Here is a 20806-nt window from a genome sequence, read left to right as displayed (position 1 = left end):
AACAAAATTCTGTTGTTTGACTCGAAGTTAGAATACCTAAACCCAAATGTTCAGACCAAGATACCCACACTCGAATACCCATATCTGGATCCAAAAACCTAGACCCGAGTCAACTTGAAATGAATTCTATTCAACTTATCTAAGGACCTGAGATCCGGATATGGGTCCATTGGCCAAAACCCAAAACTCAAAATCCAATTAGCCTATGATCCAATTTTAAATCCATACCCAAATGGGCCAGGTCCAACCTAAACTTAGTTAATCCAAGCCCATTAACCCCAAATCAAGCCCAATTCATCTTAACCTGAGTCTAATATAACCCATGCTCCAACCTAACCTAGGTTAATCCCAGGTCAACCAACCCCATTTGGCTTCTAGGAAAATGCAAGAAAGCAACCAAAAAATTCACAAGAAAAAAAGGAATAAGTATACTTATATCTATAGGTTTGTTGTTTGGATTTGGGGGTAGAGAGCTTAAAACTCTCTAGTCCTATTTTTGAATTGAGACATGCAAAGAAAAATCATAGAAAATAGTTAGAAAGATTAAAATAGAAAGAAAGAAAGAGAACAGAAGGAGAGAGATGTGTGAGAGAGATCTGAGAGAGAGAGAGAGAGAGAGAGAGAGAGAGAGAGAGAGAGAGAGAGAGAGAGAGAACAAATAAGAGAAAAGGAGAGAAGATAGAAAGAATCAAAGAACAAAGAAAGAAAGAAAGAGACCAGAGAGAGAGGTTTGCTAGTTAAAATGAAGAGAGAGAGAGAGAGAGAGAGAGAGAGAGAGAGAGAGAGAAAGAGGTCTGTGAGAGAAGATGAAAAGAGCAAAGGCAAAGAGTTCTGATAGAGAGAAAACGAGGAAGAGAAAGGGAGAAAAAAGAGAAAGAGAAAGAGAAAGGAAGAATCAGAGAGAATGGGAAAAAAGAGAGAGTGAGAGAGGAAAAAAGTTTTTATATTAAGGTTTTTCCTTAAAAAATAAAAAAATAATATAAAATAGTGGGACACGCATCACCATACAGATGGTAACATGTGGTGCATCTAAGACTGCACATTCAAGGAGCCGCGTGGCACAATCCTAGCCGTCCAATCTGTGTTTTTTTCTAGACGATCGGATCGCTATCATGTCAACAATTTGTGTCAAAATTCCAAGATGAGCCATGTTCTGCCACATGGCGGGTGATGCCATGCTGACGTCACACTGCTGTAGAAAATTTAAAATAAATAAATAAACAAATAAATAATAAGTGATGCCACGTGTCGCCATCGCTCCTAACCAGGGCAAACTTGGTTCAGACCGGTTGAACTAACTTGAATTTTCCAAGCTGTTGGTTTATCTATTTAATTTTAAAATTAATTTTTTAATTGATCTTTAATGTTTAAAAATTAGAAAAATAAAAAAAATTAGAAAAAAAATCAAAAAAATAAAAAAAAAATATATGAGTTATTTTTACTTGAATAATAAAAAAAGGGAAAATAAAAATATAAGAAATGAAGGAAAAAAAATTTAAATATCCAAGAATATTGCATTAAAAAGTTGAAATTTTTTTAGAAAATTCTAAAAAAATTTGAAATAATCTAGGAATGTTTTAAAGACTTTTTTTTTAATCAAATTTGATGAATTTATTATCTAATGTATTTTATTTTTGTGTGTTTTTGTCTCATTAATTAAACAAAGGGTAAAGAGGTATTTCAGACTTCACCTATATTAGTTATGAGGGGGGTTTATCTAAAAAGATTCCTATGGAGTGCATTAGTTTGAGAAGGATCTAGCCTATCTATGAGATTTCGGGTCCTTCACCCTAGCATCTTCTCACCTACTTGCCATATCCAACCGAGACCACCCAAGATCAACTTATTCACAAACTTGACGTGAATACATCTGAGGCATTAACCTGTTGAAGAAGCTTCATACGTGGAAAACATGTGTCGTGTCCTTAACTTTCTATGGTATTTCTGTGAAGCAGGCATTAGCATTTCATTTCATGTGCATTTCTATTTCTTATTCTTTCTTTTGCTCATTCTTCATTTTCTATCTTTTCTTGATCAATTAGAACAATTATTACACTTCTTTTGTTATCTTCATACCATCAATGGGAATTAAGCTCGAATAATGGTTTATGAACTAAGTCTATTCTAAGGGTGGCTCAGCCTTCACATCTTGAGTAGGCTACAACACCTAGGTTTCTATCTCCCCACTAGATGTCACCTCTAGGCTAGAAAATCAAAGAAAGAGACTAGTGTTCAAAGAATCATCCAAAAGAATAGAGAACTAAGTTCCATGAACTCTGATTTGATGTTAACACTCAAAAAGACAATAAATAGCTCAATGATATCTTATAATGTGTCATAGTCGCCACGGGTGTTCTCTCAGTACTCACAGGAAACCCTAAGTGCAATGAATCATGTGAATGTGTTTATTCAGCCTCGTGAAATACCATGTAGATGCAAGAAATTATAAAGTCATATTAACACGAGTGTACTACCAATCAATTCTTCATGGAGTTACAAGGTCATATAAAGAGAAACTACGCATAAATGACTCAAGTGTGTAGTTCTTAGGTTATAAGCAAGTATCTGAAGGGTATAAGTCAGTGCTAAGTATGACATAATGCAGTGTAATTCCTCAATGCTCTTTCTTTCTTTCTTTCTTTTTTTGAATTTTTTTAAACCCAGTAAGTATACGTGCACGGTGTCATATGCAAGTGCTTACCCCCCCCCCCCCCCAAAAAAAACTAAAGTGGAACATTGTCCTCAATGTGAAAGTATAGGGGAAATAGAAAAACTGTGTACGGGAGAAATATGACTTACCTGGGCGGTGAAGTAATGGAAAGGGAAAACTGAACTACAAGAAAATGTACTTGAAAACTAACTAAAAATAAAATAAGGTAAGATAAAATGAAAAGAAGGAAAAGAAAAACATCACAGTTGTCTGGCGGAGACTCTAAAGGAATTTTGTTTGGTGAGTGCAGGTCTATAAATTGAATTAGCGGGTCTCCATATTTGAGCCGCCACAATGAGTCAGTCTTCATACCTACACGAAAATTAGTTTCAAATGAATTAATACTCATCAAAATACTAGACAATACATATGTAGATCGACTTTCTTATTTTAACAAGGAAGGGTCTTTATTCAGCATATTTTCCAGGAAATTTACTTCTTTATGAACTAGTGTTTAAGGGAGAGTTATTGGAACAATTACCTTTAGTTCTTCAGAAGCATTAGAAAAAAAAAGTTTTACCTGGTTCTTTGAAAATAAGACTCTCACTAGTCCACTCACCCTCTTTATTGGGTGTACCAATCATCTTACCACTGCAAGGAGCTGCTTCAGCATTGGGCTCCTTAACCTTTAATTCAGTCGAGAGTGACGGTTCCACGGTTGCTAAGATCTGAGGGTGAGGTACCACAGGTTGGTACTCCTTATTAGTATCAGCCTCCTCATTAGCTAACTGCTTCACTTCTAGGTCCGTTTCCTTTGGTTTTTCGTTGACTTCTTCTGTTTTAGCCGTAACTTTTGGTGCTGGGACAAGTGGTTGTCTGGCAATGAGCATCTTAGGTTTGGGAACTTCTTTCCTCATTATGTATTTGTTGTTGCTAATACTGGTATTCTTGAGGACTAGGCTGAGGTTCCACGAGCAATTCCTCTTTCTCTAAGATTTCCAATTGCGTGCTGACCGCATTAATGTTGTCCCATAATTCATTTAAGCCCTGAGTATGCTAAGCATATAGATTGATCTAAATTTGCATGAATTGCTGGAGCATATTCACCATTTGTGTCATGCTATCCTCAAGAAGCCCTGACGGCGCACAACTCTGAGGGATTTGTTGTGGCTGATATTGAGGTGGAAGATTGTCTAGGTAGTATGTTGGTACATATGTATCTCCACCACGAATCGTGATGATAGGATGCACTATCATGGATGCCTGATTGTATCGTGTATTCCACTGTGGGACATTTTCATCTAGGTAATCAAAAAATGATAGGTCCTGATTTGGATCCTCGCTAAAGGGTTCTCCATTGCACACGGTCTGGACAAGTGCTTGCAATCAGGGGTAAGAGCAGTATAAAAACAATTAGCTAACCTCCATGAGTCAAACCCATGATGTGGACAAGTACTTAGCAAATCCTTGAGTCGCTCTCAGTAAGCCCGAAATGTCTCGTCACCCTGCTGCACAAACTGAATAATTTGTTCCTACAAAAATTGAGTTTTCTGTAAATGACAAAACGTATACAGAAATTCGTGCTCCATATCAGCCTAATTAGTGATAGAGTGAGGTCTCAAGAATGAAACCACATTTGTACCCCATCCTGCAAAGAAGCAAGAAATAAACGCTGTTTAGTAGATTCATCAGTTCTAGTATGAGAGAAAAATATATTGCAGGTTAACTCAAACTCTGACAGGTGTTGATTAGGGCATTCAGATTTCGTCCCATAGAACTGGGGTAGCAATGACGTCCTCCTGCGCTGCATCATGAAATCAAGCTCTTCATTAGGAAAAACAGTGGAAGAGGGTGCAGTAGTGTATTCAAGTTGCAAAAAGTCCATCATCGTGCGTGGTGCAGGTGCAACCATATTTATTTGTTTATTTTTTTTTCAAAACTCAATTTTTTTCCTTTTTTTGTTTTTTTTTTCTTTTGATTTTTCATAAGACTAATTAAAATGACAAGAAAAACGCTAATTTGAGACTAAGACCGACATTCCCTAACAACAGCACCAAAAAACTTGACTCACTCGAAAAGTGAGCAACTCGGAAGTTATCCCTAGTATAGGAGTTACGTCGTGTAATATTCAGCTTAAGGGTTCGATCGTCTTCTCAAGGAATGTGTTTTAATCTCAAGTTTTACGTTCTCCCAATCGAAAAAAAAAAAGTTACTGAACTCAGTTCAAATTCAGGATTTTCAAGATTGGTTGAGATTTCCTTCGACAAATTAAATGAACACACGAATTAAAACCCTAATCCTAGCATGCACTGAATTAAATAACCATATCGGAAACCCTACGTCTAATCAAGGAAACCTCAAAACACACATTAACTAAAGATGGTAACTTTAAACACGTAATTAAAACACGCACGAATGAAAACTCAATCAAACACATACGCAGACAATAAAAATCGAACCTTTAACAAAATTACGAATGAAAATATTTAAATTAAAAGAACAACTATTCTAACTTCTTAAAAAAAAACACTTTTTTTTCTTTTTTTTATTTTATTCCCTTTTTTTTCTTTTTATTTTATTTTAGAACCAAACCGGACTTAGTCTAATTAATTAAATTAAATCAACCGCTAATTGAAAGAAATCAATTAAATAAATAACCTCAATAAAAATTAAAGATCTCAAACAATATTCAGCAATTAAAAATTCTAGATAAACTAAAAAAAAAACTAAACTTTTATTATAATCCAACTAACTAATAAATAAAATAAATAAATAAAAGAAGCAAGAGAGAGAGAGAGAGAGAGAGAGAGAGAGAGAGAGAGAGAGAGAGAAGGAGAGTCATATTACAGTGTTAGGAGAAGATGGAGACAGAGGGTGGAGTTGGTGTTGCTATTGCTGGTCGTGGAAGCTTTAGCTATTGTTGTGGTCTTCGTTGGATGCTTGGCTGTGGGGTGGAGGAGCTGTAGCTGGTGTGGTCGGCTACCGCAAGAGCTGTGGAGGACTTCTAATGGTGGAGTTTTCAAAAGTGGTGTTGATGGAATTGGTCTCGGCTACTACAGAGGGGAGGCCGGGTGGTTTGTTGGAGGTATGGCAGCAAGGGAATAAGGGAGAGGCAAAGGAAAAGGGAGAGAATGAGGGAGAGTAGAGAAGAGAGGGAGACCGAGAGAGTAGGGAGAGTTTCAGGGAGAGACTGGGGGAGAGACCCGAGAGATAGAGAGAAGGAGAGAGTGAGGGAAGAAGGGAGGGAAAGATAGGGATAGATCGCAGGGAAGTTGAAAGGGAGAAAGAGAGTAAGGAGAAGGGTGGTGCGGGGGCACACCCAGAAAAGAGGGATAAGAAGAGGTTAAATAGAGGGGGGGGGGGGGAGAGCTCTACGACCCAGCCGGCTGACCCGACTGAAGGATCCGACCTGACCTACATGGCTGGGTCACATCAATCAGCTTTTATATTTTTTTTTCTTTTTTTTTTCTTTTTTTTTCTCTCCGCGAACACAACCCATTTTGACTCTCTTGGAGTCTGTTTCTCTTAAAACTCAAAACATGGAAGTTGTAGATAATCTTCTCGTATTTTTCCAAAAGTTTAAATTGTCTCGATCGGGGCTTGGATAGGAAAGTTATGCATGAATTACGAACTAGTGCCGGTTTTGGCTCTCGATAATTTTCCTGCGATAAAAAAAATGCCAAAAATTCATAAATTACTCAATAAAACTCAGAAATTATAAATAGGACATTTTGTTAAAATATTGGAAGTAATTAGGCATTTAATTAAAAATATAAGCCCTAACGACCAGATTAAGATGCCTAATTAGGCAGTTTTAGCGCATAATCATGCCATTAGACATAGATTTGCCATCTCGTCATTACTAGATTCAGATTCCAAGCTACTGGTATTGTGTGTGTCCCAACCCACTTTTAGAGTCTTCTTCTTCTTTTTCTTAGACACTTTCTTCAGCTGGGGACAATCCGACTTAATGTGTCCAAATTCTCGGCAATTATAGCACATGGGAGGATCATCTTTTTGCTTCCTTCTACTTGACTCTCCCTTTTCCGCTTTTGAGCCCTTGAATTTTATGGTGTATTTCTTGTTCTTTATCATGAACTCTCCAAATATCTTGGTGATGAGTGCCATGTTGTCATCCGATTCCGAATCACTTCCCTCACTAGAGCAGTAAGATGATGCCTTAAGTGTTGTGGCTTTCTTTGCTTTACTTTGCTCATTTTTCCTTTCATTTATTGCAAGCTCATAAGTGATAAGTGATCCAATTAGTTCGTCAACTGACATCTCCTTGAGATTTCTCCCTTCTGCTATTGCCATAGATTTTACTTCCCAAACTGGAGGTAGTCCCCTCAGTATTTTCTTGATCAACTCATAAGTAGAGTAAGATTTTCTAAGTGCATTTAAAGAATTTTTGATGTGTGTGAATCTAGTGTACATGGATTGAATAGATTCATTAGCCGTCATTTTAAATGCTTCATATTCATTGGTGAGCATGTCTATCCTACTATCTTTTACTTCCTTAGTACCTTCATATGTAACTTCTAATTTTTCCCAAATCTCTTTAGCAGAGTTACATGCCATTACCCTATTAAATTCATTTACATCTAGTGCACAGAAAAGCAAGTTCATTGCAGTGGCATTTATTTGCACAGATTTCCAGTCCTCTTCAGTATAGTTATATTCAGTCTGAGTACATTAACCTTATCAACTACTTTCATGGGAACATGATTTCCTTTAGTAACTATTTTTCATACCTTCCAATATACATTTAACAAGTATATGCTCATCCTACGTTTCCAATAGGTGTAATTTACCCCACAGAAAATTGGTGGTCTCGTGGACGAGGGTCCCTCACCAAAGGGAGTTACATCGATGTGTGTTATGTGATCTTTTTACAAATGAACAATTAAGTCTATGTAAACCCGCTCTGATACCAAATGTTAATTTAGGTGTAATCCCAAGAGGGGGGTAAATTAGGTATTTTAAAAATCTTTCAGATTATTTACCACTTAATCCCTATTTTATATTTAACAAACAATTGCATGGACTTAAGACTGATTTAAATTAGTATATCAATGAATTCTTTTCACCCAATTAAATGTTAAGAGCGTGTGAGGTTATTCAACATACACATGCAGGGTAGATATTAAAATGCATTGTAGAAAATAAAAATATAAGGGAAAAGATAAGGCAAACATGATTTTACAAGGTTCAGCCAACCCGGCCTACGTCCTTGCCTTGAGCAACCCACTCAAGGATTCCACTATATCCTTGCTCCTTTAACCGGGATGGAGTTTCCCTTACATCCACTGCTTACAAGAGGCACAACTTCCTCCTCACTCGGTTCACAACCCGAACCGTGATTACAATATATAATTTAAAATCTGCAAAAACAACTCAAGATTTGCTTCTAACAAAGCTAGTGAGTACAATTGAAACCTAACACATATCCATATGATGAAACTTGAAGCTCAGTATGTATGTAACGATACAATCGTTGTATGAATAATATACTTCAAAACACAATTTCCCTTTTTATCAAATATCCCAAAATAATGATATAAGTAGAAGCTCTGGAGAAATTAGGGTTATAGTTTAGCTTACTTGATACACGAATATCAAATGTGATCTTATCAAAAAAATTTGTCTTGATTAATATAAAGATCATGATCAATAAGCTTCATTCCAAACATTCAAAACACGATATGATCTTTATATATGATGTGTTCCAAAGATCAAAACCCAATATAATATTCTTTAGAAAATATATATATATTTATGAACACTAAGGATATTTAATCAAATGGTTTTGTAATATCGAAAATATTGAGTCTTTAACTAAATACACACTTGATTTAAAACCGTTTAACCAATGGCCAAAAAGCTTTTCTCAAATAATGATCTTGTCAAAACAATCTAAAGATCAATAATATGCAATAATATATTTTGAGATGAAAAATACTTTGAAAAATAATTTTAACAAACAAATTGATTTATCAAACCTCAGTACCAAGTTGATTGCACAACAATCACAAGAAAGTCTTTTGAAGATCAGCGTAGCTTTAGTTCAAACGACTAAATTTCCTTAGAGTTTCAAAAAATTAACCTGGATACAGGGTCAGACGACTGAAGTTGGGGTTCAGTCTTCTAATGTGCTTCTGTTACGTTATGTGTTTCACCAATAATTCTTTAGACGATTGAACTTAATCTTCGGTCTTCTAAAGAAATTCTTCAGACAACTGAGCTTAACTTCGGTCTTTTGAAGTTGAATCTTCAGACGACTGAACGTGGAGTTCAGTCTTCTAAACTGGCTAATTTCTTGATTTTCCTTTTTAGTTTCAAAAATATGTTTTGCTCTCTTTCTTGGCTCTTTTATAAAATATTTTCCAGGGTTTCAAAACAATCTTTAAGTCCATAAATATCCCCTAAAGATGTTCATGAGATGCATGAGTCCTAAGGTCAGTTTAGGGTATATTTTGAGCCTCAAATTAAATCATATGAAATATGTAAATTCATTCACTTCTAAGTACCCATTTCCATGACGTTCTTGAACTTTCTGCTTGAACCTTCATTCTTCTACTCTTTGAGTTCCATGGATCATGCCAAGTTGTGTATGCTTTAATCTTCACGGCTTCCATGACTTTCTAGCCTTCCGTGCATGCTAAAATATTGTTCATGTTCACAATCTCAATGCATATATCAAATACCAAGTGATTTGTCATTATCAAAACAAGATTGGACTCATAGAGTCAACAAATATCTTAACATAGAGGACCCGCAAGTTGATGTTGCGCCACTCTGAGTGGTTCTCGAATGCACAAATATTACGCTACAAAATAAATTCGAACAAGAGCAGGTAATTTGGCAGATGATTCTGTGTCGTGCATGTCCTTTTCTAATACTTGCGACCATCATAATATGATCCATGGAACCTGTAGCGGATAATGTGGTGGACTTAGGTGAAATCAATAGCCAGCCAAGGGGTGTCATCTATCTTATCATGTGACCAAGCTCTATTAATCACCTCAGCCAACAGCTCAAAGGTGATCCCTTGCACCTCAGTGAACTAGACTCTCATGATGGGATTGTGCTGCATGTTTTTGTAGAATTCCCGCACCAAATCTTGATGATAAGAAGTGTTGGGCAGGGTTATGTAGTGGTCAAATTTCCTCTTGTTGAGGATTTTAATGAAGTACCTCTTCTACGGGTGGACTTAAGTCTCATCAAACCAGAACGTGTACATCAGCCTAAAGTCGTAGTCATTGAGGGTCATCCTCTGAGTCCTCTTCCCTCTGCCTGTCCTCTCCTACTCTCTTTGGGCTGCCTGACCCCTCTTCTTTGGCTAAACAGGTGGGATCCTATTAAACCAATAAGTAAACTCATCCTCGGGCTGATCGTCAACTCTCTTCCGCTTGACGGTGGCACAGGATGACTGGGGCTACTTAGAAGCAACCCGGGATGCGGTGCAATGTGTCATGGTTGAAGAATCTCGGAATGAGACAATATGGATGCGATGAAGGTGGAAGAAGAAGAGACTTAGCCTTATGCAAGAGCCCTCATTGCTTAGATGGAGAAAACAAGCACAGGGATGGAAGAAGGAAGGTCAAGAGGGTCGTCGAAGATTGCTGGAGGTGATGAAGGAGTGGCCGACCAGGTTGGAAAAAGTGCAACGAGGTGGTGGTGTGAAGAGACAAGGGAGAAGTGAGTTGGGGATTTTTGGGAATAAAGGGATTAAAAATGATTTTCCTAAGTTCCACTAGGTCGCACCCTAGGTTAGCCTGGTCACGCCCTGGTCACACCCCCAACTTAAGATGGAAAGTAGACTTTCGACCAAGTCACGCTAGTGTGGAGTGCTGGTCGCCCCTTGGTCGAACCCGTCTAGAAAAGTTTGGAATTTTTGAAGTTTCAGGGGCCAAAATGGAGACCTAGTCGCACTTGGTGGGTTTGCTGGTCGAGCCATGGTTGACCTATTCTATAAAGAATGCTACATTTTCCTAATTAAAGACTATGAGGGGTGGATCTGGTCACACCCAAGGAAGCCTTAGTCACACATTTGACTGAGACACTGGTAGGCTCACCAAGGCTTGGGTCTTCTTCAACTACCAAAGATAAAATTTATAAACCTAACTATCCCAAGTTCAGTAGAACAATAAGTCGGGTGTCGATCCACATGGACTGATGTGTAGTTATCAACCAATTCTAGCCTAACTTACTACACTTTGTGTAAAAGATAAAAAGGAGAGCTTTTGAAAAGGTTTTTCTGACAACTACTTAAAGAATGTAAATTTACGTTAACACTACTTCTACAAAGCATATCTTAGATTATGAATCAAGCTTAGACTGTCATGCACGCTAACTATGTCCAATTAGCTATCCATCCCAGGCTAATGGCTAAGTGAACCATTCGATGGCATAGAGTAGCAAAGGTGCACCAATCGTCCAGAGCACAATCGGGAACCAGGGTATACTCTATCACAATGATTATGAGATACCCCTGTACATGAACCGTAGCCTAGTTTGTGTAAGTGAATGAATCCCTAGCTAGGCTATCCTTTACCCTAGGGTTTCAACACAATCAAAGATGTAAACTTGCATGGAAATTAAAGTGTAGGTATTGAAAGTGCATGAATTTAAATGAAAACAGTAAAGAAAGTATGTGAAGAAAGCATATAAAATTGGCTTCAGTTGCAACTTGAAAGTCTGTCACTAACAATTAGGAATACAATCAAAAGATCATCTACTGTAAGCGGCAACACAAAGAACATGAAGGCTGTCACAGGCCTTTAGCGATTCTATGCACAAAGCAGTATAGGAGTTGAAAGGAAAAGCAGTAAATCCTACTCTAAGTGGCTCTCAATGGCTTTTTAGGTGTGTCACTAACCTAAAAGTGGCCAAAGAGGAACCCTAAGAACATAGATGAAGCTATCTTTTATACCCAAAAGGGTTTACAAGGTTTAAAATTCAAAATAGGAAACTTTAGCAAAAAATCTCGCATAGACAAATGTCACTGTCAACTAGGTTACACCCTATCTTCCCTTAGTCCGCCATAGTCGAAGCTCGTGGGAAATCAGGGATTCAAACTTTAGGCATTCTTAACCTAGTCGCACCCTTGGGTCTTCCTAGTCGAGTTGCTAGTAGAGGCTTACAGGATCTCTTCTTCTGTTCAGCTCAGGACCTCACCTTGGTTGCTCTTCAAGGTCTCTTGGTCGAACACTTGGTCAAGACACTCAGTATCTCTAGCTCAGTCAATCTTTAGGTTCTTGACCTGGTCACCCCCAAGGGTCACTTGGTTGAGCACTTGGTCAAACCTTGCAAGAATTCACTTTCAGTTTTAAACCTTAGAGTCTATAACTTATGACCTGGTCGCCCCTTATGTTGCTAGTTGCACCATATGGTCGAACCATGTCTTCTTTCCTTTGATTAGTTGAGGCTTTAGGGGTTCAGTTAAGCATCTAATTTGAGTTTTATGCTTCCCAAATACTCCTTTGGCTTCTCGTATTGCTTAACTCCTCGATTTTAACCTGTTTTTCCTGAAACATGAACAAACCTTGCACAACTTCGAACTATGATAGCAAAGGGTAAATGCATGATAAATGAAAACAAAACAAAGGTGAATGGAGGCCTAAAATTGTACATTGTAGGAACACATCACAACCCCCAACTTACACTTTGCTAGTCCTCGAGCAAAGCACAAACTAAGAAAACTAGAAAATCCTATCTACCTCCTCTTTCGTGGAAAACACGGTGGCATTTACTACATGCAACAAGGCTTTAAACCCCTAAGTGATTCTAGTGGATGAGTTGTAGTCTTGTGAGGGTTTCCAGGGCAATACCCACAAACACCAATCTTAGTGAATCATTAGATAAGATCAACATGCGACACAATTATGCCATTTCATATACAGGAATATAATCTAATTACAAGCAGGCTCTTCCATTCATAACTCTATTATTCAAATAACTCCGAAGAAAATTACTCATACAAGTCTCAACAACATATAGCCATCAAGAAAAGCATAACTCATAGAGTATCAACTAGAAATTGTAATTCAGAGTTAATATCATCATATAAATTCAAGTATAGACAGGCGACATCACAAAGCTTGTGTAAAGTGAATGATCCATCACACGATCCATCACACTCAGGTTACCCTTGGAAACCTAAAAAATGGTCATCTTGACTCAGCCTCACTAGCATACTCTTAAAAACACTTAAGAATATGGGTTCACTCCCATATGTGAGGAAGACATGCATGATAAAACATCTCACATACTTTGAAGAACTAATGCTAAAAATGGACTGAACTAGTCTCACAAGAATGGGATCCAGCCTATTCATGAGGTGTAGGGTCCTTCACCCTAACGCCTTCATAAACTAGGCGTGATTACATCAAATGCATCAGTCACTTGAAGAAGCTTCGTACATATAGAAACATGTGTGTTGTGTCCCTAGTTTGACCTTTTTACTTTTGGAGTAGAATAGTAGGCTCACCAAGGCTTGGGTCCTTAACTACCGAAAATAATATTTATAAAACCTAACTAATCCCAAGTTCTGTAGAAAGTCGGGGAAGTCGCGTGTTGATCCTTAGGGACTTAAAGCACACCTATCAAACCACTTCCAAATCAGTTTATTAAAACTTTGTATAAAAAAAAAGTGAAAAGGTGAGATTTTTGTGGAGTAAAGGTGGGCTTTTTCTAACAGTCCTAATGAAAGCACGCAAAATCTAAGTTAAACCTACTTCTACAAAGCAGTGCCCAATTATTAATCAAACTTAGGATGTCGTGTGTGTAATCTAATTTTTTTCAGTTTACCATATTAATCTAACCAAGTATCGGCTAAATGGTCCAAGGAGTCATTCGATGGCATAGGGTAGCAAGGGTGCACCAATCGTTCGAAGCACGATCGGGAATCAAAGTATACTCTATCATAACGATCACAAGAACCTCTACGAGAGACCATAGCCTACTACGTCTATCTAACTCAAGATGTAGAAGTGCTATCCTATCTACTAAGTGTTCATCACAATCAAAGTTATAAAAGAAAGCATGTAAATCAAAGAAGTAAAGGAAAGTAGTAAAGAGAAAGCATGTAAAGATGGCTTCTTTATTGCAGAACAAATCGTATATCACTAACGATCACTCATACACAAAGAAAACCAAAGTAGGAATGTAACAAAGGGTTGCATAAAAAATAAATGAGGATAAACAAAGGTAAATGATGGCCTAAAATAGTGCATTTTAGGGACTCATCATAGGATTTCAATGTATTTTCCATTTCTTCTTCTTTTTTTTTCTTCTGCTCATTCTTTTTCTTTATACATTTTTCTTTCATGTTCAGTTAGGACAATCATCACAACTTTTCTATCTTCATGCTACCGATAAGAAATTAAGCTTGAAAAGGAGTTTATGACTTATATCTATCTCTAAGGGTGGCTCAATTTTCATGTCTTGAGTAGATTACAAAACCTAGGTTTATATCTTCCCACTAGACATCACCTCTAGACTAGCAACTGCAAATGTAGAGACTGGCATGTAAATAATATCTAGAAAAAGGAAAGTTGAGTTCCGTGAACTCGAAGTTCATGTAAATGACTCTCACAAAAACGAAAGGCTCAACAAAACCTCACAAGGTGTCATAGTCGCCACAGTTGTTCTCTCAGTGCACTTAAGGAACCCTAAGTGTACGAATTACGTGAAAGTGTGTCCTAACCTTTTGAACAACTGTATGAATACAAGAACTTATACCACAATATTAAAGTGAATGAACCATTGGTTAATCCACATAGAGTTTTAAAACAATTACATGGGCTATATCAAGTGAAACTACGCACAAGTTGCTCACTACTTTGTTAGTGAGCATAACAAAATCATTTAAATGATAAGCCTAAGCATGTAACATATAGGTGATATAGAAGTATGGACAGGGCATAAAAAATGTTAGCATGGCATCAAAACATAAAATGTCACTGAAAATTTTATTAAAAAAAAAAAAGTGTCATTTTTGTGCTCACAATGTGTCGTGTAGTGGTTTCCTAGCCCCCTACCCCCAACTTAAAACTTTAGTGTCCCTACTGAAGTATGAAAAGAAAGAACTTGGAAAGCATAGGAAGGAAACACTGCACAGTGCTATGAGATCAACTAGTATACCTGTGTAAGTAACAACCATATAAAATACGGAAATAGAAAGAGGCAATGTTAATTTAGGTGTAATCCTAGGAGGGGGGTGAATTGGGTATTTTCAAAATCTTTTAGATTATTTACCACTTAAACCCTATTTCTTAATTTAATAAATCAATTGCAAGGATTTAAAACTGATTTAAATTGTTATATCAATGAATCCTTTTCACCTAATTAATTGTTAAGTGCGTGTGGGGTTATTCAGCATACACATGCAAGATAAATATTGAAATGCGTTGCGGAAAATAAAAAGAGTAAATGGAAGAGAGAAGGCAAACACGATTTTACAAGATTTAGCCAACCTGGCCTACGTCCTCGCCTTGAGCAATCACTCAAGGATTCCACTATATCCCTGCTCCATTAATAGGGTTGGAGCTTCCCTTACATCCGCTGCTTACAAAAGGCACAACTCCCTCCTCTCCTGGTTCACAACCCGAACAGTAATTACAATATATAATGTCAAATCTGCAAAACAACTCAAGATTCGCTTCTAACAAAGCTAGTGAGTACAAATGAAACCTAACATATATCCATATGATGAAACTTGAAACTCAGTATGTATGTAACGATACAATCATTATATGAATGGTATGCTTCAATCAATTTCCCTTTTATCAAATCTCCCAAGTAATGATATAAATAAAAGTTTTGGAGAAAATTAGGGTTCTAGTTCAACTTACTTGATGCACGAATATCAAATGTGAACTTATCAAAAGCTTTGTCTTGTATGTTATAACGATTAAAATCAATAAGTTTTCTTCCAACATATTCAACCACAATGTGATCTTTGTAATATGCAAATATATATATATATATATATATATATATATGATTTCCAAAGATCAAAAACCTAATATAATATTTTTCAGAAAATTTCCCTCAATAATATATATAGTTATGAACACTAAGGATATTTAATAAAGTGGCTTTGTGATATAAAAAATATTGAGTCTTTAACTGAATACACACTTGATTTAAAATCGTTTAACCAATGGTTAAAAAACTTTTCTCAAATAGTGATCTTGTCAAAACAATCTATACGTATATGAATACACTCAAGATCAATAATATGCAATAATATATTTTAAGATGAAAAACACTTTGAAAAAGAATATTAACAAACAAATTGATTTATCAAACCTCAGTACCAAGTTGATTGCACAACAATCACAAAAAAGTCTTTTGAAGATCAACGTAGCTTTAGCTCAGATTTGAAGTATAAGATTTGAAATCCCAATCAAGAACTCGATAGTGTATTCTCCCAAGTTGTGCTAATCATACAATATGCTCAATCTCTTCTTTCTCTCGTTTTTCACACTGGGCACTAGGGTTTAGATGTTAATTGTATAGGTAGCCTTGCCCTCATAATGAATCTTAATTGTTGGATCAAAAAATAACTCGCGTGTTCTCTCATTAAAAAAATCAAAATTTTAACTTTCCTGTAGGTTTAGATAACTGAGGGTTAGAGCCCAAATGACTAAAGTTCCTTAGATCTTCAAAAAATTAACTTGGACATAGGGTCAGACGACTAAAGTTCAGGTTCAATCTTCTGAAGTGTCGGGTTCAGACGACTGAAGTTTGAGTTTAATCTTCAGATGTGCTTCTGCCAGGTTCTATGTTTCACCATTAATTCTTCAGCTGACTGAACTTAATCTTCGTTCTTCTGAAGAAATTCTTCAAACGACTGAGCTTAACTTTGGTCTTTTGAAGTTGAATCTTCAGATGAATGAATGTGGAGTTAGGTCTTCTGAACTGACCAATTTCTGGATTTTCCTTTTTAGTTTCAAAAATATGTTTTGCTCTCTTTCTTGGCTCTTTTATAAAATATTTTTTGGGGTTTCAAAACAATCTCTAAGTCCATAAATATTCCCTAAAGATGTTCATGAGAAGCATTAGTCCTAAGGTCAGTCTAGGGTATATTTTGAGCCTCAAATTAAATCATATAAAATATGTAAATACATTTAGCTCTAGTGCCCATTCCCATGACGTTCTTTAACTTGCTGCTTGCATCTTCATTCTTCTACTCTTTGAGTTCCATGGATCGCGCCAAGTTGTGTATGCTTTAATCTCCATGGCTTCCATGACTTGCTAGCCTTCCATGCGTGCTAAAATATTGTTTCCATTTACAATCTTAATGCACAGATCAAATACCAAGTGATTTATCATTATCAAAATAGGATTGGACTCATAGAGTCAACAACTAGAATGGTACACTAAACTATAAAAGACCAATGAAGGCAAAAGCACCATATATTTTCATTAATTTCATAGGTAGTACAAATAAGATTAATTCATCATATGCACAAGTACAACAGTTAAAAGCATGGTGATACACAAGGAGAGATAATACATTCAACAGAAGAGCACATCAATGGATCCCAAGCATCTACCCTATCCTAGTCCTCCTCGATGGACCCGCTGATGTCATTATCTGAATCGCCACCCCCTAAATCATCGAACGCATCAGATGGAGTGCCCTGCTCAAACTAACGAGCCACGCTAGATTGCGAGCTCAAAGCAGACTCCTCCTCCTTAGAAATGCTGCCAAACACGACTGGTGAATCAAGTGACGCTGGAGCAAGAGGTGGCATGCGAGCAAACGAAGCCTATGGTACCATGCAGGTGCCGCTGGTGGAACATATTGAGTGGGGGCTAATGATTATGGAGCGATGGCATATGGTGGAAGAGGAGGGGGCACAGATGAGGTAGATAGCACGAGAATGTCGATAGGAAGAATCTCGTCGTCCACCAGGAGGCATATGAAAGGAATGACATCAGATGGTGGCCTCACTTAAAGTTCTGTCAGAGATCATGGAACATCTATAGAGAGAATAAGGGCAATCATCATGGATGGAACTGGTGGGGCAGGTGCTGGAGTGTCTGATGGCTTAGTGACCTGCTCCGTAGTAGTGGGCACCTCAAAAGAAGATATAGGGGGCTGAGCTTCGCCTGTGGTAGCAGTACTGGAATAGGGGATCTCCTCAAAAGGGGCCTTCGGATCACTCTCACCGGAGGACTCGACCTCGATCATAATCACCAGACTTGCCAGTGCAGTGGCCTGAGGAGGAGGAGATGGATGTGTAGGAGAGCGCATGACTAGCGAAGGAGGTTGAGTTGGCAATGACTACACAGAAGATGAGGAGACCTCCTGTGTGGCTACAGGAGATGGTTGCGCTAAAGGTAATAAAGGGTGAGGGGTCGTGGTCAGCGTGAAGGATCCTGGAAAGTGGAAAGTCGCAAGCGCACTCGAGAAACATACTTGAAGCGCCTCAACTAATGCCCTGAATCCTTGGGAAATCAACTCCTTGGTCGTCGTCAGCTCATGGCATACCTCAGCGTGGAATGTCTAAAATTTATCACGTAGGTAGCCTAAGTCATCCCCTGCCTGAGGCACAGTGGGAAACATTGGTGGAGGAGGGGTCGTCACTAGAGGAACGACCTCTGGGGGTGTTGCTACTGACGTAGAGGGCTTAATTGTTGTCCTCCTCTTCTTCTACGGAGCTCATTATGGTGGCGGCACTAGTGGTCATGCAGATGCCTCCTTAGGGTTATGAAGGAAATCTGGCACCAAGAGTTTGGACCCCAGTGCACCCTTGAATAGTGCCCACTTGTTAACTTTCAAACGGGTCGTGGCTACCATTTGCAGGCTTTATTGCCATGTCCTTTTGATGGTAACCTTGCCAATAGGTATGTGTACATCTGGGTCACCCAAGTTAAACTTCAAACACATCAACATCACCATGATAAGCTAGGTGTATGGAATAAGGGATCTCCTCAGCTCCCTGGTAGTCTGACAGTGCCCAAACTTCAGCATCAACATCCTCCACTTTGGGTGCTTCACGTTCCTCTCATACAATGTGATCATCTCATCCATGATCATTTGAGGGATATCCACCTTTATATTGTTGTGCACGGCGTATAAAACCTATAGGTGGATGCTGTGCCGCTCTGAATGGTGGTTGGATGGGCAGATGTTGTGTTGGAGGATCAAATCCAAAAGAAGCAGGTAGTCTGGTACCCTACTCCGAGCTGTGCACGTTCCTCGCACCATATTACCCCCATCACAATACTGGTTGTGGAACATTTTTTGGATGATATAGTGGACATCTGAGGAGTCTAGTATATACCATGGTATGTTGTCAGCCTTAGGATGGGAAACTGCCCTACCAATCAAGGTGGGGATGAGCTCAAACCCCACGCCCTGAATGACAATAGACCAGAATCTTATCTATGAATCGTGGTGCATGTGCCAATAGAATTCCTGAATCAATTCAGGATGATATGAGGCGGTTGATAGGGTCATGTAATGATCAAATTTCCTCCTTTCACGGATCTTAATACAGCACTTCTTTCGTTCATGAACCCGAGTCTAGTCCAATCAGAATGCATACATTGGCTTGAAGTTGTAGTAGTCATGGGTTATTCTTGAGGCTTTTGTGGAAGACTAAGCTAGTGTACTCTAGGTCGCTCAACCCTTTGAGAGTGCCGGTGCGGGTGGCGTATACTCAAACCCAGATGATGGTTCATCTTTCAATTGACTCTAAACCCTTTTTCGCTTGGTGGTGGAATGGGAAGATTGGGGTTGCTTGGAAGTAGCCTATGAGTCTGAACGATGAGGCATTAGTAATAGCTAAGATCGGTCATCCTAATAGAACAAGGATTGGATCCTTGGTTGAGTCAGAAGATTCCATATCCAAGACAATGAAGTTAACTAGATAATAGAATTCCTCGATTTTGACCATGACGTCCTCTATCACACCCCGAGCCTTTTTGTTGATCGGTCAGAAAAACTTAAGGTGACTGGGGTGCACTTCAACTCTTCTAAATTGAATTGCTTATAGACCAAGTAAGGAAGGAGGTTCGCACTTGCATCCAAATCTAAAAGATCCCTATCAATGGTGTAATCGTTGATTACACGCGAGATGGTTGGAGCATCTGGGTCTTTAAGTTTTGTAGGAATGTGAGCTAATAGAATTGAGATCACATGCTCGACCAACCTCACTTATTTGTTCATGTGCACCCTTAATTCCCTTAAGGTCTTTCAACACCGTCTCCTGAAAAGATCCATCATATTAAGGCTGAGGCGGAGATGGTTGCTGATAGGAGAAAAGTCTAGGGGTAGACATGTGAGGATTTTGAGAGTTTTGGAATAGGGAAGGAGGTGGAGCTGTGGGTGATTGTTGAGGTCTTTGAGCTTGAAAACCTAGAGCTTGTGACCTCCAGGAGAATTTAGGATGCCTATTCCACCCAGGATTGTACATGTTCGAATAAAGGTAATTGGCCGGCCTATCGTACCAATTATAGGTAGTCTAAACTTCCTCCTGTACAAACTTGGGCGGGGGAGGCAGATGGGGGCAATTGTAACAAGTGTGTAAAGGATCAGATCAAATGTCACACACCTCTGCACGCGCCACAAGCTAAGGTTGCTGTCCTAAGGATAATAATTGGTCTAACTTTATCACTATGATGTGCAGAGTGGGCGCAAGATCATGGCCCACGGCTAACTATTAGACTTCCTTAAGATTAGAAGTGGAAGGTTGGGATGGTCTATGAGTAGCAATAGCACGCTACTAAGAATTTTCAATGAGGTTCTCGAAGAGAGTCTTGGCCTCATTCTCATTTTTTTTTAGGAAAGTACCTCTACAAGATGCATCTATCGTGGACCATTCTTACTCAGCTAATCCTTCATAGAAGTTCTAAACCAATTGCCACTTAGGGACTTGGTGATGTGGGCATTTGCGCAAGAGGTCCCTTAATTCGAAACTAGTTATGGCCTTCCTCAGATGGTTAGTCTTCCTAATTCGAAAGTACTTTTTTAAGAACTCATGTTGCATAGTGGCCCAATTGGTCTCCAAGTTTGACTCTAAGCAATTTAGCCAATATTTGGCCTCATCCTTTCGAGAGAACATGAAAAACCTCAATCAAAGGGTGTCATCACCAAAATTTGGTATACGCATGGTGGAACAGATTTTGAGAAATTCA

This window comes from Malania oleifera, chromosome 3, assembly GCF_029873635.1.
Source record: "Malania oleifera isolate guangnan ecotype guangnan chromosome 3, ASM2987363v1, whole genome shotgun sequence".
Lineage (NCBI taxonomy): Eukaryota > Viridiplantae > Streptophyta > Magnoliopsida > Santalales > Ximeniaceae > Malania > Malania oleifera.
This window is presented reverse-complemented; position numbering follows the sequence as displayed.